At 35.1% G+C, this 23,838-nt stretch overlaps 1 protein-coding gene across 2 annotated transcripts in view; it reads right to left on the bottom strand.

Moving 5' to 3' along the window:
* Nucleotides 1-691: 691 nt before the first annotated feature.
* The window catches only part of tsnare1 (T-SNARE Domain Containing 1), a 250,043-nt gene continuing 226,896 nt past the window's right edge, over nt 692-23,838 (bottom strand). Inside the window, exons 13-14 of one of the 2 annotated variants that reach the window (XR_007829269.1) lie at nt 8,583-8,807; nt 692-2,047 (exon numbers count right to left, since the gene is read on the bottom strand). The gene's annotated coding sequence lies outside the window, so the exon portion shown is untranslated. Of the gene's footprint in view, nt 2,048-8,582; nt 8,808-23,838 lie in introns of those variants that run through there. The other variant, XM_051130353.1, reaches the window with a different exon arrangement.

The following is a 23,838-nucleotide window of genomic DNA, read 5'->3' on the forward strand; positions in this document are numbered from 1 at the left end:
AAAATGACCTAGTTGATTCTACCCCAGTTATTATGTGTGTGTGTGAAAAAATGACCTTTCAGTCTCGCATGAGCTTGGACACGGTTTAAATGCCTCTGGGTTCCCTCCATTTTACTATCTCTACACATACAACCAGCAGCAGAGGGCACCAATGATCTTCTGAAGCACTGTCCACTGGCAAAAAAAACTTCTGCCGCCAATACTGCAAATATCATCTTCTATTTCTGTGTGTGTGCGCATGGTTGTTTGTCTTTGTATAAATTTGATGTTTAGATTTCTGTGAGGTTCGTTCTCGCAGCGTTTGCACAGATCATGTTTGTGGGTGCACCTGTGACAAATGCATGTGTAGCAGTATCTGAGTACACGTGTTTACATAAATGTATGTGGGTGTTTCTTCAACCTAGAGCACTTTTATGTCCCAGGGGTTGATTTTACACCATTTTTCCACCGCAATGAATTGTTCTGCTCTTCGTAAAGAGTTTTTTTTTCCTTTTGAAAATCCTTTGTGTACTTGTTTAACAAAGGAACAAAGAGCATGTTGAGATCAAGAGATGTAAAAAAAAAAAAAAAAAAAAAAAAAAAAGAAAGAAAAATCAAGATAAATACATTTGTCATAGGAGAATTTTTATTTTGAATCAAATTATGCAAAAAACCCTTTTTTTAAAAAAAAAAAAAAAAAAAGTATGGAATATGGAAGAGTATAGTAATATGGAATACTAAACCAAGAGTTGCCGATTTTATTCACATTTTTTTTAAAATGTCATTTCCATCACAGAATGCTATTAAACACATCATACAATTTGGGTTGGTGGAAATGGTAATGATTTCTAGAAAAAAAAAAAGAGAGAGAGAATTATCCTGTGATATATGAGGAATATTTCACCCAAAATTCTAAATTTCCTAAAAATGTAATCACCCTCATGCCATCCGAGATGTAATTTAGATGACTCGTAGATGAGTTTGTTTCTTCAGATTTGGACAAAATTACATCACTTGCTCACCAGTGGATCCTCTGCAATAAATGGGTGCCGTCAGAGTTTAAACAGCTCAAACGAGTCATTGTTTAGCCAGTCCATTAAGTTAAATCTTGTGAATTGAAAAGCTGTGTTTTTAAGGAACAAAACCATTTTCTTTTCTTTTTTTTTTTTTTTTTTAACACCAAACCATTGCCTCAGGCTAAAACATGAGTCCTCTATTCATAATATAGCTTTCTCTAGTGAAAGTCACCTCATCTGAATCAGGGGAGAAATATTCACCGATCAAGCACCAAGTGAAGCTCATGAAATGAAATCAATTCAAAACAAATTCTAAACAAATTTGTTGGAGGATTTTGATGCCAGAGGTCAAAAAGGATGAATGTTTTCACTGGAGAAAGCAATATTGTGGATTATGGACTCGTATTTTGGCCAAAATTATGGTTTAATGTTAAAACACTTTAACAGTGAATTTGTTCCTTACAAACACAAGATGTAAACTGAGGGAATAAAGTTGTGTGGATTACTTTTATCAGCTATTTGGACTCTTATTCTGATGGCACCCATTCACTGCATGATGTAATGCTAAATTTCTACAAATCTGTTCCGAAGAAGAAACAAATGTATTTTTATTTTGGATGGCCTGAGGGTGAGCTAAATTTCCAGCATTTTCATTTTTGGGTGAATTATTACTTAAAACTTTTGAGTTTGAAAGTGTTTCTTCAAGAGGGCAAAGGGCCATAGTGGCCATAGCTGAAGAAACACCCATTACACACCACGTACACAAGCACAATTGCAGTAAAAGTTGTTATCTCGCTGTGCTCATTCCTATCACATGTTGTGAGCTGACCGAGGGGTCTACAGCAAACCTCCTAGAGCTCCATTAGTCTGGCCACCAGCCCTCTGGAAAATTCGGTATCTCTGCATCTCCCATTTCCCTTCTCCTCAGGGGTTTTCACTTCTTATCTCAATGAAATACATTAAAAGGAAGATTAATGTGGGAGACCTTTTAGAAGACTCGAGAACTTGCAGGAGGGCGAGTCCTGGGAACCCTACCACAGGAGCAGCAGATGCTGAAAGCATAAAGAGACTGACCGTAAATTTCTGGGTTTTCTTCTATGTGAGATCACAAGGTTGTAACTTGTAACCTTTAATAGGCCCCTGCGCTGTATGAATTATTCAGAATTGAGTGCTTTCCCCTTTATGAAAGAATTAACGGTGTCTAATACTGAATGTACACGGCTATAATGCAATAAACAAGACAAGACAATCCCCCCATAATAGATAAATAGTCACTTGCAAGGCTTTCACGCAAAGCATACTGGTGTTGCAAAAAGGAAGATAAATTCTCACCTTCACTTGACATTTGAAGTTTATGTGACAATTTATTAACAATTAAGAGCCATGCATTATGAAATCTTATTGTCTGGAATTGAATGTCTATAAAATATACAGAATATCAAGTGTTCCCACAGTGTATATATAAAATGAAATAAAAATGTACTGGTAATTTTCTGCAAGAACATTATCCATTAATTTGAATAGACATAATCAACATAATGCAATGCAGTGCAACATCCAAAATACAGGTGAAACACCTGTCAAAAAAATTGTGTGTGTGTGTATATATATATATATATATATATACATATATATATGAAGGTAATTATTGTTAATGTTTATTGATAAATACCAATATTACTATATATATATATATATATATATATATATATTATACATTTTAAGTGAGCCTTAAATAAAGGGTAATGGCAATCAAAATTTAAAAAAAATATTAAATGAGCTTGGATAATTATTAATTTAAATTTTCAACAGTATATTGTTAATAATCTATTTTAAATAGATTTAAAACCTAAATCAGAAACCCAATTTCAAATTAATTAATTTTCAAATTCAATTAATTCTATTAACATTTCCGTTTACTCTACAACATAACACAATGCAGTTCAAAATTCAAATTACAGGTAAAATATTAAAAAAAATTAATTACCAAAAAAAAAAAAAAAAAAAAAAAAATGAATATTCAATCATATTTTTGATATTTGCCAAAGATTAAACTTAACAGTGATATTAAATTCTTTGTTTTTATATATAAACTTTAAGCACTAAATGAAGGTAAAGGCATCAAAATGTAAAAAGATATACAGTGTGTATGTATAATAAAATATCAAAATATTTTCTTGCACCAGTTTATTGTTAATAATCTATTTTAAATAGATTTGAAACTTAAATAAGGAAAACAAAACAAAACAAAACAAAACAAAACAAAACAAAACAAAACAAAACAAAACAAACAAACAAACATAAGATGTACTGGTAATTTCCTGCCTTTACTCTATTTACCTTTACTCTACAACATAATGCAATGCTGTTCAAAATTCAAAATACAGGAAAAACACCAATAAATAAATAAATACATTTAAAAAAAAATCTACACTAAAAATTCCTTCATATTAATACAATACATTGTACCCTATTTTTACACTTTTTTTTTTTTTTTTTTTTTTTTTTTTTCTATATCCCATCATTGCTGTCTAGAAATATAAATTGTGAAAATATAGTAATCTTTTTTAAAAAAGCTTTAGAAATGGCCAATAGTGGTAATTATTTTCATGTTAACTGAACATAAAAAACAAAACAAAACAAAACTGAAAACTAAAACCAAATGCCTTAAGCATTATAATCAATATGCAATAATATTTTTGATATTTGTTTAATATTAAATTCTTTGTGTAAAGGTAAAAACTAAAAGTTATATAAATTAGATAAATTATATAAATAGATAGATGATAGATAGATAGATAGATAGATAGATAAATATATAGATAGATAGATAACATTCAGTGCCATATTACAAATAACAGAGTAAATGAATTACAAATATACAAAAAAAAAAAAAAAAAAAAAAAATTCAGTACAACTGCATTAATACAATGAATGGTAAACAGATTAATAGCTCTGTCAAACAAGTATTGATTAGATGTTTGCTTCTCAATTGATTTTGGTCATAGCTCAGCCAAGGGAGGGGGGAAAAAAACCCTCAAACACAACAGTCTTTTACCACCAGACCACTGAAAGAAACTTTCACCCTCTGTCTTTCTCTTTTCTCTATCCTGTTGCACAGTGGTAGAGTAATTGACCATCGGAAAACCTTGGCTCTCAGAGTCAGAGGATAATATATCAGTCAATAACCCTGAAGAAACCATTAAAGCTGGAGAATGTTAGCCAATCTCAGGGAAGAAAAACAAAGTTCAAGCCTCTGTAATCTTCTCTTTAAAATGATCAATAAATCAAATTAAAGTTTGGGGTGTGTGAGGAGGCTAAATAAATCCTTGTAGCCACCTGCACCTTTAGAGCCTTCAAAACCCTCACGTTCGGCATGTCGACGCATGTGTATTCGTACATATAGTAGCACACCAGAAGTCCTGTAAGTATTGCAGAATTAGGCCTGTCGTGTTCATAATTCATAACTGCACATTCCCAGCTTCATTAATATGATATCGGAGCAAACGTTGACAAATAGCTCACCTGATTTAGTGCAGGTGTAGAAACAGGTGCCCTGTCTGGGACTGGCTGAGCTGACCACTAAACATTTCCCCTTCTACTTCCACAAGGTGTCCCATCATAAATTACTCATGACATCATATCCTGCGCACATGATGGCCGCATGAACGCAGAGTAGCTTTCCTTGTTAACACTGAAGCAAAGGACTCTAAATTTTTCATCGGCCTTGAATTATTCAAAAAAAGCAGAGTAATTGAACGAATTCAAAGAAGGGACGCGTCCGCTAAAGTGAGTCACATCTCGCAACTTTTTATTTTTGTAGATGCTTTCCTGAGATCGCAGGTCAGCGGAGGCGGTTGGTAGTGCATTGTGGGAGCTGTGCGGCATGACCACGATATGAATGTTTGAGGTTTAGCGGTTACTGCGCCTCACCATAAACATAATTATCTCATTATCTACTCCCCGTCCGTGCGTATCGCCGTTACACACATGCAGACACACTTGTTTCAGTGATTTTGTGTGGGGTGTAATGGAGTTTTCTCATTAGGGGGAGTTGTGGGAGTATTTTTGGTGTATAATGATATGAAGAGGAAGGTCATTTTTCCTCCAGCAGACTGAAACGTCAGGCACCAGTATTCAGTCAGTCAGCTTTCTGATGAAATTAACGCCGCTCTTCACCCATCTTCTCCCTCTAAGCAGATTAGAGCACTTCAGGGACATTATTTGGACTGTTTATCACTTCACACACCAATTGAAATGAAGTGGAATCTATGGCAGAGAGAATCTTTGAAGAAATCAAGCTGTGGTCTGCATAACGTTATTAGGACACCATCCTCAGGTGGACATTTGGATATATGAGCTACTATACAAGAAGATATTAATAAAAATAATAAAACATTATAAGCCGTAATATAAAAATACAATTATTTAAGAAATATTTAAATTAAAGGTCCACTTCCAGAACAAAAATTGACAGATAATGTACTCACCCCCTTGTCATCCAAGATGTTTATGTCTTTCTTTCTTCAGTTGTAAAGAAATTATGTTTTTTGAGGGAAACATTTCAGAATTTTTCTCCATATGATGGACTGATATGGTGCCCCGATTTTGAACTTCCAAAATGCAGTTTAAATGCGGCTTCAAACGATTCCAAATGCGGTTGTAAACAATCCCCGCCGAGAAAGAAGGGTCTTATCTAGTGAAACGATCGGTTATTTTCATAAAAATAATACAATTTAAATACTTTTTAATGTCAGACGCTCATCTTGTCTCACTCTGCCTGGACTGTTTTTTTCCAGTTCATGACAGTTAGGGTATGTCGAAAAAATTCCCATCTCATGTTCTGCCTCAGCTTCAAAATCACCTTATATCGCTGTTTTACCTTTTTTATTGAGGGTGTTTGATCTTCTTTGCATGTTCACTTTGCATAGACTGGGTCGGAACTTCTGCAGTGATGTAGGATGATTTTAAAATCATTTTTGAAGTTGAGGGAGAAGTACGATTGGAGTTTTTTGACATACCCTAACTGTCTTGAGCCAGAATACACAGTGTTCAAGGAGAGCAAGACAAGACGAGTGTTTGAGATTAAAAAGTATTTAAGTTGTATTTTTTAAATGAAAACAACCGATCGTTTCACTAGATAAGACCCTTCTTCGTTTACAACCACATTTGGGATCGTTTGAAGCCGCTTTTAAACTGCATTTTGGAAGTTCAAAATAGGGGCACCATAGCAGTCCATTATATGGAGAAAAATCCTGAAATGTTTAACTCAAAAAAACAATTTCTTCACGGCTGAAGAAAAAAAAGATATGAACATCTTGGTTGACAAGGGGGTGAGAACATTATCTGTAAAGTTTTTTTTTCTGGAAGTGGACTTCTCCTTTAAAGGGTTAGTTCACTCAAAAATAATAAAAGTCTGTTATTAATTACTCACCCTCATGTTGTTTTTCCTAATTTCTTCTTTGCCGCATCAGTCCACTGACATGGAAGAGAGGGGATTGTTGAGTGTTATTTTTTTTTATTTTTTTTTTTTGGGCACAAAAAGTATTCTTGTAGCTTCATAAAAAAGGTTGAACCACTGATGTCACATGGACTGTTTTAATGATGTCCTTAATATCTTTTTGGGCCTTGAATGTGTCAGTTGCATTGCTGTCTATGCAGGGTCAGAAAGCTCACGGATTTCATCAAAAATATCTTATTTTGTGTTCCGAATTTTTAGCATCATTACTCCAGTCACATGATCCTTCAGAAATCATTCTAATATTCTGATTTTCTGCTAAAAAAATATTTATTATTATTATGCTGAAAGCAGTTGAGTAGAATTTTTTTCAGGTTTCTTTGATGAACAGAAAGTTCAGAAGAACAGCATCTGAAATAGAAATCTGTTGTAACATTATAAATGTCTTTATCATCACTTTTGACCAATTTTGACCTTGCTTTAAAAACAATTATACTGACTCCAGTCTTTTGAATGGTATAGTGTATAGTGTATAATGTTACAAAAGCTTTTTATTTCAGATAAATGCTGGTCTGTAAATCAAAGAATCCTGAAAAAAACTGAATGGCGAATAGCATATTAGAATGATTTCTGAAGGATCATGTGACATTGAAGACTAGAGGAATGATGCTGAAAATTTAGCTTTGATCACAGGAATAAATTACAGTTTAAAATACATTCAAACAGAAAGCAGTTATTTTAAATAGTAAAAATATTTAACAATATTTCTGCTTTTGCTGTATTTTGGATCAGATAAATGCAGGCTTGGTGAGCAGAAGAGAATTCTTAAAAAAAAAAAAAAAAAAAAAAAAAAAACATTAAAAATCTTACTGTTCACAACTTTTTGACTGGTAGTGTATATCAGTAGACATGTACCAGGAGCAGGATTAAATGTTGATACATTTTAATTTGTCATATCTCTGGAGCTGTGCAGCAAAGTACATCGCTTCTGTATAACAGAATCTGCCACTGATGATAACCACAGTGTACACACAGCGAAACATTTAAAAAAAAATCCAGTAGGCTTCTCCACTCATTAAATCAGATGCTAACGAAGAGAAAACTAATGCTCAACGACTGCTCTGCATTAGACACATCCCTGCCACTAGTTATTTTTCCCTGTTTTCAGCAGACGGAAGGCCTTCGTAAAGTTTTGAGGACAAAATCATCCATGGCAAAAAGGAATGGGACATTTTAGAAATTTTGCTTGTGCTAGAAAACATTAACCAAAGCTGAAACACACAATCCTGCACCAATAATAAAGCCATAAAATAAATGATACACTACTAAACCTTTCTAGAACAACACAGAAAAGCAGTAAGGACATCTTTAAAATAGTCCATGTTACATCTGTGATTCAACCTTAATTTTATGAAGCTACGAGAAAACTTCTTGTGTGCAAAGAAAATAATGACTTTGTGCTACAATTTCTCAAGTTATTGAACAAAATATCTTCTTTTTTTAAAATTAGAAAGAAACTCATAGAGCTTTGGTAGGACTTCAGGGTGAATAAATGATGACAGATGTGTCATTTTTAGGTGAACTATCCCTTTAAAGTTCCTAAAAATACCTCTCTTATCTGTAATCCTTAAATAGTCAGTAATGAATGAAAGAAAAATGCAAAATAAAATAAAATAAAATAAAATATGGTACAAAGATAATGCTAAAATAAAAGCTAAATAATAATAAAGTGTTTCTGTAATTACTGGTAAGGGGAGGATTCATAGCAAAATAACTTTATATGCTTACTGCAGCTGCTGCTTTCAGCAGACATGAGGAGAGATCCATAATCACACATTTTTAAGACGCTGACAGCTTAATGGCATTTTAGACGGTATGGAAGACAGGGGGGCGTGAGTGTAGCAAAGCCTATGGTGTGTAGGCACACTTACACGTGTAAACAATAAATATCCAGGCCCCTACATAAAGCACTTCCTGAGGTGGTAATATTTCACAATCCAGCAGAGAAAACTGGGCACAGATATCTATAAATCACTTCTAGCGTGAGCTATTCTGGCTCAAAATAGTGCCGTGAAGCCAGCAAAAGCCTCGTTGTGAATGAATGATGGAAAGAGTGATCTATATCTTACCAAAAATGATCATTCAGTGATCCGGACTTCACTTTGTAGCTCTGAACATGACAGCATCCTTATTGGTTCTGAAGTTCTTATTCAGCCACTGTAGCTCAACCACGATTGCATATTCTCTCTCTCTTTCTCCGCTCAGTGCACTGCGGGGTGTTTGTATGGTCTTGAAGATTAGAGGTGACAGCGGTTCCCATGTGGCCTCTCTGGGAACGCTGTCAGACAGCCGCACTGTACACACATGCAAAATGACACACACACACACACACACACACACACAGAGTAAAATGGACTATAACTTCCTTCCAACTGTTGCTTTTTTTAGTGTTTGATCAAAAACACTGACATCTTACAACCTTTTAAACCCCCTTCTGAGTCACTGTATGTCAACACACATATAGTGTGTTTTACTAATTCAGCTCCATGCTGTTTAATGGCCTTTTTTCACAGTGGGTTCTACTTTCATGCTATTTGTATGCTAGCTTTTTTCCCCCCCATCTGTCACTGGCACAATCTCACGTCTGATCTGACAGTGGATTGGGTATTTAATATGACTGACAACTCTATTCTTGAACAGAAAGTGTTCCACTGTAAATCACAGGGATGAACTCAAAAGACATTCATAGATGATCTAGCAATTCATTTCTGTTTACCCAAGAGGCTCAGCGTTCACACATCATCAACATGTAGGGACTCAACAGTTGACAGGCTTAAGTTTGTTTACTTTCCAGTGTTATTTTAGTATTAAGTATTTATTAATATTCTGAATTTGCTCTTATTTTGATCATTCAATTTTGATTTTAGTTTAATTTTTAGGTTTATTTGTTATTTTAGTTTCAATGATTATTTATTTCCAGATAACTTTAACTTCTTTCTATATGTTAGTTTAAGGTTTTCATTTAATATATGTATTTTATTTTATATGTGATTCATTTCAATTAACAAAAGCGTACTTTTATTTAATGACAATAAATGTTGCTTTGACCTTTTTTTGGCTTTGGATTAGTGGTTAGGGCTTCCACAAGAAGCAAGCCATGCGTCATCGTCATTGTGCCCTTGAGCAATGCACTTAACCCAGGCTGCTTCAGGGGAAATGTCCCTTTAAATAGCTTATGGTGCTAGTCTATGGCAACACTGGCGATATTTTTTAGCTAATGCCTAATTTTTTGGATTTTCTGTTAATTATTTATTTAGTTGCATTATCAGTCATTGGACTGAAAAAGCAGCTTTTTTAATTAAATGTGAAAAAAATCTACCCTGGCACATTCATCAGAAGTAAACAAACAAATGGATGCAATTTTAGTGAAACAGTGCTGAATGTCATCAAATTGCATGTTGATGAGTGTGCAATTATGACAAATAAATAAAAATTGGATTAATTCTGACCTCACTATGCTTGTGCTGTGACATTGCAAAAAAACAGCTCTACTTGATTCAGAACTGGATTTTTTGATACAAAAAGAATATTCAAACTGCGTATCTGCAGGAAAGACCTGAGAAAATTGTTTGAAATTGAATGAAAAATTCTAAAATAAAACATAAAATAAATGAATACATATATTATTAATTTATTAATTAATCAAAAAACATTTATCAAATTTCACAATTTTCAATTCCTTCTTTTTTAGTTCACATAATTGCATTGTATTGTACTGACAGCCATAGATTTTGCCTTCTCGTCAGATTTGTACATACAACAGTACTCTTAATGGTAGATGTTCTCACTCCCAACTTGTCACATATTGATGCTTGGTCAGGACCTTTTGGCATCACTTTCTGACACTCAGGGTACCCCTTTAGCATCACTTTTGGACGTGCAGAGTCCATTGCTTTTAGTTATTTGCATTATGCGTCACATTTAGTGGTTTGCATGCATTTGCAAAACTAGAAATCATTTTATATGAATATACTTTAACAGATATTTTAACCCACCCCTATCCTAAACCTACCCACTTCTAAACAATATAAAACAGACAAATAAAAGTACAGTGGCAGGTATTTATTGCAAAAACTGACCATAAAAAGCAGTATAAAAGTATCACAAATCACGTTGCATTCCAAGTGCTCTTATATCTTTATGCAAAGAACAGAGTAAATCATAAGGTTTAATCGCTGAAGATGATCTCACTCCCGATTCAAAAAGATACTCCCGAACATGCTTAGCATGATGCAACCAAAGCTGATGTAATGCTTCTTCTCCCAGCAATTTTTAAGTTTGTGCACAGACCAGTGTTGCCAAGTCTGTGGTTTTCCCGCAGAATTGGGCTATTTTAACACTGTTGCCACGGGTTGTTTTTGATGTCTGCAGGTTGAAGCGACCCCAATAATGTCATATTTAGCCCCTGAAATATAATTTTTCCAGGGGAACCCAAAAAAAAAAAAACGTGTAGTTTATCCCCGGAACACGATTTTTAAAGGGGGACCCCCCTCGAAACGTGATTGGGCTAGTTTTGGGCTAGTTTTAAGTAGCAATTGGGAGGGTTTTGTTTGGCACAGACTGCACACAGGATGAGCTTTATGGTGGACATAGATGGCAATCGCGTCTATTCCTCTCAGAAATCAATCGTTTTGCATCAGAAGACTTGGGATATTAATACTTTTTAAATAAATTGTGACTGTATTTGTATCGGTCTGTTATATCCTGTGTTTTATATTGACAAATGGTTAGGTTTAGGGGCAGGGGTTAGGTTACGTGCTCATAAATGGGTAAATACTGTAATATATATATATATATATAAATTATTACCCAATATGTAAATTATGACAATAAAATTCCCAAAGCCTTTCACACCAGCATATTGACGCCAGAGATTTCTTATTTAAAACAATGGAGGACCCTGTACGTCGAAAAATGATGCTGAAGTGATGCAAAGGGGTCCTGACCAAGCATCAATATGTGATGAGTAGGGAGTGAGAATGTGTTGTAAAGGGATAGTTCACCCAGAAATTAAAATTGCCCCATGATTTACTCACCCTCAAGCCATCCTAGTGAATTTTTCTTTCAGACGAATACAATCAGAGTTATATTAAGAAACATCCTGGCTCTTCCAAACTTTATAATGGCAGTGAATGGGTGTTGAGATTTTGAAGCAAAATAAAGTGCATCCATCCATCATAAAAAGTACTCCACATGGCTCCAGGGGTTAATAAAAGCCCTCTGAAGTGAATCAATGTGTTTGTGTCAGAAAAATATCCATATTTAAAACGTCATAAACCATAATCTCTAGCTTCTGCTAACTGCTGTACGCACATTCACAAGAGAGTGGCGTTCCAGTGGATGACGTAGGATGTAGGCATAGCGTAAGCTCCGGTGAGAATATGTTAGTCTCGCGAGAACCAAGTTTTGAAAAATAGTTTTAAATATGGATTTTTCTTATATTAAATATGGATATTTTTCAATTCGGTTCAGAAGGCCTTTATTAACCCTCAGAGTTGTGTGGAGCACTTTTTATGATGGATGGATGCACTTTATTTTGCTTTAAAATCTCAACACCCATTCACTGCCATTATAAAACTTGGAAGAGCAAGGACATTTTTTTTAATATAATATATTCCGATTGTATTTATCTGAAAGAAGAAAGTCATATATACCTAGGATGGCTTGAGAGTGAGTAAATCACGGGGTAATTTTCATTTTTGGGTGAACTATCCCTTTAACAGAAGGCACAGTAAATATTTTACAGATAATATTAACCTACATTTATAATATATTCATTTTTTATGTAACACTGTAATTTTTTAAACATGAAAACATAGCTACTTTCGTATTTAAAGAAGCGGGTCTTTACATTACATAAATTCAATCTTAAAAACAGATCTGTGCCACATGCAAAAGAAATAAACCATCAGATTTGAACTGTGATGTGAACCTAGCCAAAGACTATATTGCATTGTGAATTGTATTTAAAATACTGCAGCAAAGCCTCAGTCCCACGTCCCTCTCCCCTTCCAGAAGCTATTCTCCAGTCAGACCGGAAGGACCACTCATTCAAACGCCACATGTTGTTTTATGTGGTATATGACAGTTGTCGGGGGAGTGCTGCGTGCTGGATTTAGAATATATCTCATACCCAGGGTTGTGGATAATAGCTTACAAGGGAGGCGTATGATTGGTAACGGGCGTTAATGAATTCCTGTGTAACATCTGCCGAGATGCACTCCACATGCTGGCTATTAAAGGGAGGTGATGGAAAGCATCTCTTTCGGCAGACATTAATTGCTGCCTCCGCCAGATGCCAATTCTCCCTCCCGGTAGGTAGTGGTTTGATAGACAGAGCGGACTCCTCTTGTCTGACATAAAAAGAAAAAGATTGAAAGATGATGCACGCACCCGACCCTGTATCGTCTGGCCTTCGTCACGTGAACTAGATTTTTTCATAAACCCGTAACGTGCCGAAAAGTCTCCGCCCCGCGATTCAGTTTCCCGGGATTCCCTGGTGTTCTGTAATTAGTCTATTTAACATTGTTTGTCTAAACAAAGTGCTGCATTGATAATTTTCACAGCGTTGAGCTGCTGTTTGTTTGAACCTGACAGGAGAGGAGAATGGCGGGCCGCTGTGGGGGCGTTTATGAGTCATGCCGCTGGTGAAACTGCAAAACAGTGATGGGCAAAGCTCATTAGTGACCTTGAATACAGCAGAATCTGAATCACAGCCATGCCAGAACATCCTCGCTCCTTTCACATATTGATTGTGTCCCAGTCGCCCTTGATAGGGTCCTCAAGTCCTTGGACTTAATTCCTTTCACTCTCATTCTGAATGAGTCTCGAAGAAAAACTTCTCACGGTTGTGTCGTGGACTGAATTATCGGCTTAACCTGCTGGAACAATGATATGAATTAGCCTTCTGTACAATTCACTTAGAGGATCGCAAAGGCACAAACCACATGCACTTAGCGTGTGTTTTACAGCTTCACCAATCATTTTGAGCCATTTCTACATTAGCTAATGCACAAACTACAGGCATATTATGATGAAGAGCCTATGCATTACTGCTTCTAGATTTCTGACATAACAGTCTATCACAGGGTGCAAATTACAAGAGGGGTTTGAGGGGGAGGGGGTCTGGCGCCCTCATTTAACGCCTGAACCCTTCCAAAACACAAGAATGGAGAGTCTTGAAAAATTCAGTTCTAATTCTACATATATTAGGAACATTCAACCGTATTGTAATAACTGAACTGGATTATAGAATTTAAATATCTTTATAAATCATTTGGAGTAGGAACTAGTATAGGGCTCTATGATTTCCACAATGTGGAAAACGTGGAATCCAGTCATAAAAATGGAATTTACTGTAACAGAATTTTGGATGAATAAATCAAAACTAGGTCAGTACACTTAATGCCTGTCAGTGAATATTAAGCCACAAAAATACTATTTAAATATGAATCCTTTATGTTCCGCGTGTCTTTCTGTGAATGAATGGCGCAGATGCACAGTTTCGTTTACTACACATGTACTAAAGCCTGTGTGAAGCTGGCAGTGTTTCAGCCTCTCCTGCATCAATATATGAGTATGTGAACATATAAACAGAATCTCTAGAACTGCTCTGAGAGTCACTTAAGCATTTTATCATTTCTTTTGAGAAAAATCTTTCTTTAAATCATATACAAACAGAAACTTAAAGGTCTTCACAGCAACCTGTCAATAAAAGTCCAGTTTAACTTTACCTGTGACAGAAATATATTACTTAAAGGAACACTTTTTTTTGAAAATATGCTCATTGTCCAACTCCCCAAAAACTTCTTCACAAACCTTGAAATTCTTCATAGAATTCATGCACTGCTTTCAACACTTGTTGGAATGCCACGTTTCTGCCTCCCTGAGGTCTCCTGGCATCCCCAGCATGTCATTGCTTTGACAACTACCCTTCTGCAGCCAATTTACACACCTGCTGCGTGAATGACAGTAAATCAATACAGGCAGTGTCACATTTTGGCTGCAAGCTTACTGTCCAGTCATGAAATTGGGCATGTGTGAAAATCCCCAAGCATGCTGTGAATTTGGATGGGTTTCAGTTCTACAGTTGGCGATTTCTGCGTGTGTGCGTTGTGTGTGCTACGCTGTTTAAATAAGTGTGAGGTTAAGACCAACGCAAGAGAGAAAGGCAGTATCTGTTGTCACAAAATATTAAGAGCTCACAGATACAGAAAGACAAAGAATTAACAGGCTTTGCTGATTTGTGTTTGCAAAACAAGATAAGAATGTTGATATTATATAGAGCCATATTAAATATTAATCATTCATAATGTTACTGAGCTATTATTTCTTTTTTGCCAGCTGTTAACCAGTAATGCTTCCTTAAACTTTAAAGGGATCACACCACATAAAAAAATCTAGTCTTTGAAATTTCTTTCTTTTTTTTTAAATAAGTGTTTGTTGAACAATGTTAAAATGAAATATTAAATTGTCAATCAAATTAAATTAAATTACATTGTAGTAGCACACACTCACTCAAATGTTTAACTAAAATGGTTAAAATAAGTGCAAAAATATGAATAAAATCAAGAAAAACTCAATAACTACTACTTTTGGAAGCAAATAAATAAATAAAATGAGAGATGAGGTCTATTAAATGAATAGTTCACCCCAAAATGAAAATTTACTCACACTTTGGAGACATTTAGCATTACACCACTTGCTCACCATTGGATCCTCTGCAGTGAATAGGTGCCATCAGAACTGGATTATTGTGATGTTTTATCAGCTGTTTGAACTCTCATTTTGATGGCACCCATTCACTGCAGAGGATCCACTGGTGAGCATCTGTTTCAATAAAGAAACAAACTCGTCTACATCTTGGATGGCCTGATTTTGAGTACATTTTCATCAAACTTTAATTTTGGGGTAAACTTTGTCTTTTCAACTCGGTTCAAATGATAAATTTGTACTGCCATGCAACTGCATTATGTGCCATTAACGTGTTCTTCCATGGTAATGGAGTGATCTTAGACAGACAGCAAACACTCCAACTTTAAAAAACAAAATGCTCCTCGCTTCAGGCAAAATCACGCAGCTCTGTCTAATTCTGCCTCTACCCACAAGCTCTCCTCCAGTGTAATCTCCCGAGCACCATAAGAGAGCAATCTGTGATGACCATGCACTGCTCCGGCCCCCTCATGCAGCACTAACACACATAGGAGAGGCCATAAATGCTCCTCCATTCCACTCTCAGAGCTCCAGCACAAACGTCAAGGGACAATATGATTAACCCCCCATGCCACGGTTCACCAATGCCCGCAGGGGAGAGCTGAGAGCTCTGCTAAAGATGGGACATCCCTGGAGAAAAACTCAGAAACCTCCACCCCCGTCCCCAGTGCAAACATGCCCACACAGTATATAGGATCACCCGCCAGTCACGGCACATTTTGCAGCGGTCAGCATGCGGCTGTGATAATGCTATCCAGAGATAAAGAGTTGATAGTTTGGCAGGTTCTAAACTGACCAATCAAACTGTGACAAATCCTGTCAGTAGGGATGATACAATCTAAGATTTAGTTTGCATCATTGTCACTTGTGTTCTAATATGATTATATCATTTTTTCATAGAAAAAAAGAAAAGAAAAACACCCCAGGCATTTATAGAAACTAAGCTGCAAAAATGGTAATTCAGAATCATGGTACTGACATCAACCATTTACAAATTCTGGCAACCACAGAGATAATCAGCTAATACAACCCTTCTAGCAACTTATTATGGAACTAAAAGAAAGGGCAGAATCGTATTTATTTATTTATTTTTCCAGTAAGAGCGCACAAAATTGATCAAAGATCACAGTAAAGATTTTTTACATTTGTACAAGAGATTTCTGTTACAAATAAATATTTTCTATTCACCAAATGATACTGTAAAAGCACAATGTTTTTAACTGTGAAAATAGTTAATTTTTGTTTAGCACCAAATCAGGATATTTCTGTTTCTAATATTGCACCGTTTTTACATTGTGCTTTTGATCAAATATGAGGTTTTCACAAAAGAGACTCTTTATAAAATATATATTAAATAAACATTACTTACACTATCAAAAAAAAAGTCTTTAAAAAGAATCTAATCAATGTATTATACATTTATACCAATTAGTGCTGTCAAACGATTAATCATGATTAATCGCATCAAAAATAATAGTTTGTTTACGTAATATGTTTGTATACTGTGTATATTTATTATGTATATATAAACACACACACACACATACATACAATATATATTTTGAAAATATTTGCATTTATATATTTATATTCACATAATTGATATTATATACGCATATTTTTAATATATAAACATAACATATTGTTCTTAAATATATATATGCATGTGTGTGTATTTATAGATAATAAACAGTAACAGACAGTACACACACATACATTATGCAAACAAAAACTTTATTTTGGATGTGATTAATCACGATTAATCGTTTGACAGTACTAATTCCAATATAAGAACTTAAGGCACTAAGAATTTATTTCAATAATATATTTTATTTGTGAACTTATATTCAGCTATCCTTTTTAATAGTTAACTTTTGACTATTTTTGAATTTTCATTTCATCAGTCATCAAAGCTTGTTAAATATTGGTCAATGTGATTACTCTCTAAAAACCACAGATCATGTTTTCATGCCATTTTAAGTCTTATTTTGATGCAACAAAGTGGTTATATCTAAGTGTGTGAGTTGTTTACTTACTTTATAAAAATAGTCTTTCTTTTAATGCCATTATATTGTTCATTTAGTCTGATTTTGTGCACAAACACAAGAGGCGGGATTTATCGCATTAACCAATCGTAGCCAATCATAACCAGTCATATCCAATCACATCGCGATGGAGGCATTGCCTCCTCTCGTGTGACTTTCCCCCATTCATTCTCAATTGCCGCCCACCAAACCCACCGCATGCTTTAGGGGGTCTGTTAAAACTCAATGGGCTCAGGAGTGGTGAGAGAGGACTCCACGTGGACTCCTGCTCATGTCACTTTTGGACAATGTTTTTTTTTTTAGAAAAGAGAGTGATCTTTATACTTTTTAAGGTTGTAATTTGTAACACTGCCATTGTTTTATTTTTCCACTATGATTTGTTTTTCATCCAATATTTTGAGGAGACACCGCCTCCCTTGCCTCCTCGGAGGAAACGTGCCTCATGGATTCTTTGGGAAATGAATCCATGACCTTGGCATTGTTATGAATGCCAAGGAAGTGTTTATGAAAGTGAGCAGAAGACGAGAGAAGAAGAGAAAATTCACTGTCCAGAAAATCCACATGGCTTTTAAATGCCACAGAATCAGGTACAGTCCAATTGCCTCTTGTCTATGACCACACCATTAATGATCCATCGTTCCAGCAGCCACAGACAAACTGTGATTGCAGACAGGAGCGGCAGAACAATCCAAGTAGAGCTGAAGCTCATTCACTAAATCTGCTGACATGCTGTCTGAGAGAACCTGTGAGGTGATCTCATTACTTGCTTATCATACCTGAGCCACATACTGTATAGACAGCAACAGCACACATTAAATGTGTGCGCGCAGGTGTATGTAAAACCACATGGCTCTTCTGTGTGTGGATAAACGAGTTCCCAATCTGAGGTGGGAAAGCAATCGCATTGTTTAGCAAGATGAGAGGCGTCTGGGGTCAGACCGCATCTGCAGAGTGGTAATAGATTAGAGGCATATCAGGTGTGGATCCTGTAGACAAGTGGCCCCAGCGTGTGCTCTCCACTCACATCTTTAATTTCACTCACAGCGGGACATTAATGCACTGGCGACAGAGCAAAACAAAGATACAGTCTAAAGAAATACCTCTGGAAACCTCAAGAACAGTATTTATATTGCAGAAGGGTATCTTCCATCAGTGCAAGACTTCCATTACATGCAAGTGAGAGGTATTTATTGGCTTATAGGGAAATGTGTTGGGTTACATTAGGACAACTGCAGTGCTTGTCTGTGTCTAATCCAATGAGGTAAGAAGTACTTTATGACAGGGTCTCTTTCAGAGAAATACCTCCTGCAGAGTTCAGCTCAATAACAAGTGCCAAAGTATTGAAGTATTGGACAGACTAAACCAGAGGACACACACATCAAATAATACAACAAGAGAAAATATTAGACACTGATATTGTACATATGAAAGCACTAAATGTTTCTGCCTCTTAAAAGGATGTGGATATTTTTAAAGAGATAGTTCACCCAAAAATGACAATTCTGTCATCATCTACTTACCCTCAAGATGTTCCAAAGAAGATATATGGAAGAATTTTGGTATTTAAACAGTTGATGGTCCCCACTGACTTCCATAATATTTTTATTTTTCCATGCTAAAAATAAGTATGTTTTTCATACTATTTCTTCAAAATATCGTCTTTTCTGTTCAGCAGAAAAAAAGAAACTCATACGGGTTTGAAACAACTTGAGGGTGAGTAAATGATGACAGAATTTTTATTTTTGGGTGAAGCATCCCTTTAAGAGTTTTGGTGTATAGAAATCATAGACTGTAAAAAATAAGGACGTTGTGTCCATGACGTCACCCGTAGGTTTCTGAAGAGCATTTTTGAAGCTCTTAGTGGGCAGGAGTTGGCCGTCGCCATCTTAGAATCGCGTCACTGCACGTCACTCCCGGACAATCGAAAATGGGCAAAGAGGCAGGACGTGGGTGGAGCTGGTTGCTGAGACCACGCCCGCCTAGCGCAACGGTGATGACAGCAGTGGCAATCCACCTGCTACTCAAGTGGCCACGCCCTAAATTATGCAGAACTTTAAGGCTTAATCTTAATATAATTTAAACGGATGAGTTATAAAAAAATTCACCCCCTCACAGTTGACATGAAGGGCAAAATTAGCTATATAGACCAAAAACTGTATTGTATTAAATGGATTGTTCAGCCAAAAATTAAATTACCCAATGATTTACACACCCTCAAGTCATCCTAGGTGTATATGACTTTCTTGTTTCTGTGATGAATACAATCAGAGTTCTATTAAAAAACATCCTGGCTCTTCCAAGCTTTATAATGGCAGTGAATGGGTGTTTAGATTTTGAAGCTAGTACAACCATCGATCATAAAAAGTACTCCACACAGCTCCGGAGGGCTAAAAAAGGCCTTCTGAAGTTAACTGATGCAATGCGTGTAAGAAAAATATCCATATTTAAAACTTTATAAATTGTAATCTAGCTTCCTCTAACTGTCATACATGCCTTCAGAAGAGAGTGGCGATCCAGCGGATAATATAGCATCCTGGTCTTACTGTTTATACATAGATAAAAATATGCAACATTTACAAGCACAAAACGTACACTTTTGTATGTTTTTACTGATGCTGAAATGTACAATTTAGATTTAGATTTCAATGTTTAAAACGTACAAATAGCTACGTATTTTTAGTTAAAAAACATAAAATATTTACATATCTTTTATATCATTAAAATATTTGTATCAATATATTTTTATAATTTTATCAATAAGCGATTTAGATTTTTAGACACCTTAACCTACCCCCAAACCTATACCTACCCATTTTACAGTAAATATAAAGGGATATGAAAAGTAATTGACCAAAATATGCACGAAAATTACCATTTTAGTAACAATATAGCATAAAAACAAATTCTGTACAGTATAAAGAAAAACATGACAGACAGATGAGTGCAGTCACAATCATTTACTAAAAGCAGTACCAAAAGTAATCCAAACGACAATGTGTTGTAGCCACAGTCCTCTCTGATGGAATAATTTGCAATTTGTGACGAAGCAGGTGAGAGCCTATGAGCGTTCGATTTTCCTGCCCTAAAACCTGTGGCAACATTTGAATTTGTAAAGAGCGTGTCAGCGTGGGTATTGCTGTTGGTGCTTACAGCTGCTGCTCGGGATGGTGATGAAGATTCGCAATCGTGTGGTTTCTGAAGATCTGGATTACAGCACACAAATATTGATTCCTTTTGTAATTATGTTTAGTTTTTGGTGTATTATGGTTCTATTGTCAGTCACAGCATGTCAAAGGAAACGTTTTTGTGTCCCATGGCAAACAAAGTAAATATTAGATGAATGGTTAAATGAGTGCAGAAATGTTTTTTTTTTATTTTAAGTGTAGTTTAAACAAGCAGAAACAAGCTTACAGCAGAAATCACACAGAACAGAACGAAATGTTATAATTTAATTTTAAGTAAACAACTTAATGCAATTGAAAACATAAGGCCATTGATATGACAACTGAGAACAACAATAATAAAATTAATGCTGCAATTTCAATATTCATACATTTTTAGATGTCAATACATCAGTATTGTACATTTAAATGCTGAAAATATATAAGCACTGGCAAGTTTAGATACTGTAAATACGTCAGTATTGTATGTTTTAGTGTCTGGAAAAATGTAAATGTACGTTTTGTAGAACCACATTTTACATAAAATACATATGAATTATCACGAGATCACGTTGGATATAGGACGTAGGTGTAGCGTAAGCTACGGTGAGAATATGCATTGCTATCTCACAGCCAATTTGTACGAATTTTACGAGGTGGCTAATTTGTAAAAAATCGTATGACCTTTCACGGTTCAGTTTAGAGGCGACGTTAGGTATCAAATTCCTACAAATTTGCCACCTCGTAAAATATGTAAAATTTTTCACAAATCATATTATCGTAGGAATCTGTACGGATTAGTCAAAAATGTATGAACTGCTGTGAGATTGGGTTGGACTATGCTAGTCGAGAACCAAGTTTTGTTTACAGCAAAGGAAAACCAGCCTCCTCTTGACTTGTATTGAAATCCTCCAACATTTTTCTTTATAAATCCTTATTTTGTACTTTTATTTTGTGTCCACTGCCTTTCCATGTTCGTCACGTCTTACTGGAGATTATGCTACGCCTACGCCCTACATCATCCGTTGGAACAGATGATTATATATACATTATACGTATAATTATATATATAATTGCAAATCACAAATCATCTGTAATCCCAAATTCTGCATTGTACATACAATCCCATGTTAGCAAGACTGACTTGCAAACGTCCCACCAGCCCCTCCTAGAGCATTTGGCTCCACTAATACTGTCATTTGTCCTTCATCCTGCCGACCGTCAACTGCAGAGTAATTACATTTTAAACGATTCTGCACACAACTGCTGAGGCATTACGTTTTTAATTCGCACAAATCACACAGAGAACAAAAATCTAATGGGAGAAGGGGGGATAAGAAACGTTCATTCAGTGTTCCATTCCCTGATAAATGCACACAAGTTATCCGCGCCTCTGGTGTCCATTTATAATGTTCGGAATATTTATTTATTTTGGCAACTCTGCATAATCATTTCTGGCTATAGGTAATATCAGAAAAAGTCAGAGTTCCGTTTATGCATTATTCATAAAGGAATGCAGAGGGAACAGGATTTACAAGATAGAACTGAAATTTACCAGAGTCATCTCTCTCTTTATCATGCACAAAAGCCTCTCGGACAAGGGGAAAAAAGGCCACTAGATAGAACTGAATGTGTGTAATGAGCAAAATTATGGGAGGATGAAGTAATAGAGATTAATAACTCGGCTGTAGCCTATTCATTTGCCTCTGAAGCCGTGCACCTTGTGCTTAAAAATAACCTTCCACCGTCTGCCTCTTGGGCCAGATTGACTTGCTGCGACTTAAACTCAGATGACTAGCAACCCGTTTATAGCCTCACACGTAGAGCAATTATTTTAATATCATTTAATCAGGATGTAATTGTATAGGACCCTAAGAAGAGGACAAGGCCAATCATTCTGAAGTGACGTTTTCCGCTGTGAATTATTTCCTCATTTTTTATCCTGCACTCTTGACCACTGTGTCTCACTCACACTGGCTCATTTGGAGGGTAAGGTGCAGAGCTGTAGATCAGAGATAAATGACTTCATTAAAGTGTGGCTCACACTGCGCCGGAACGATTCCCGTATCCCCGTCGTGCCACCAGAGATTATGAACTTCATAAGTCAATATGTTTCGATAATAGGATAATGCTCGTCCGTTCGCCACCTAAAAGATGGGTTGACAGGGGTTCAGATGTGAAACCGACATAGTAAGAGGTGTGTCTTAAGAACACTGGGCCTTGTTCAGTAGCCTTGTGTATGTGCATATTTGTGCGTGAAACCTGTGTGAAATTACACAGTTCACACAAACTATATCTACACACTACCAGTCAAAAGTTTTTGAACAGTAAGATTTGTAAATGTTTTTTAAAGAAGTCTCTCCTGCTCACCAAGCCTGCATTACTGCAAAGAGTAAAATCTTTAAATATTTTTACTATTTAAAATAACTGTTTACTATTTGAACATATTTTGAAATGTAATTTATTCCTGTGATTTCAAAGCGGAATTTTTAGCATCATTACTCCAGTCACATGATCCTTCAGAAATCATTCTAAATATTCTGATTTGCTGCTCAAAAACATTTATTATAATTATTATGTTGAAAACAGCTGAGTAGAATTTTTTTAGGCTTCTTTGATGAATAGAAAGTCCAGAAGAAAAGCATCCATGTGAAATAGAAATGTTTTGTAAAATTATAAAAGTCTTTATCATCACTTTTAATAAAATATTTCAATTATAAGTTAAATGCTAATTATAAGTATTAATTTCTAGAATTTCATTGTGTATATAGTGTAAAATGTTAGAGATACTTTTTATTTTGGATAAATGATGATCTTTGGATCTTTCTCTTCATCAAAGAATCCGGAAAAAAAGTACTCAGCTGTTTTAAATATTGATATTGATAATAATAATAAAATGTTTCATGAACAGCAAATCAGCATATTAAAATGAAAAATTCTGAAAAATCATGTGACACTGAAGACTGGAGTAATGATGCTGAAGCTTAGCAGGAATAAATTACATTTTGAAATATTTTCAGATAGAAAGCAGTTATCATTTTAAAAAAAAAAATCTTACTCTTCAAAAACTTTTGACTGGTAGTATTGCAAGATGCATTTTTATTAATTGTATAAAAATATATGATTTAAAAACATGATTAATATATATTTAATCATATTTGTATAATTCTGATTAATTCTGATTCTATTAATTTACAAAACCATATACATAAAACTAATTTATCTAAAATAATATGTATAGAATTATTATTACAAATCTGTTATATATTATATTATGATTAACAATAATAATAAAGCAAAAAGCTGCATTAAGTTGCATTTTAATAGAAAAAATAATAAAAAATATTTAATGAATAATAATTAATAATCATTGTAATACTAGTGATTACACACATATTAAAAAAAAT

This window comes from Labeo rohita, chromosome 16 (assembly GCF_022985175.1).
Source record: "Labeo rohita strain BAU-BD-2019 chromosome 16, IGBB_LRoh.1.0, whole genome shotgun sequence".
NCBI classification, from domain to species: domain Eukaryota; kingdom Metazoa; phylum Chordata; class Actinopteri; order Cypriniformes; family Cyprinidae; genus Labeo; species Labeo rohita.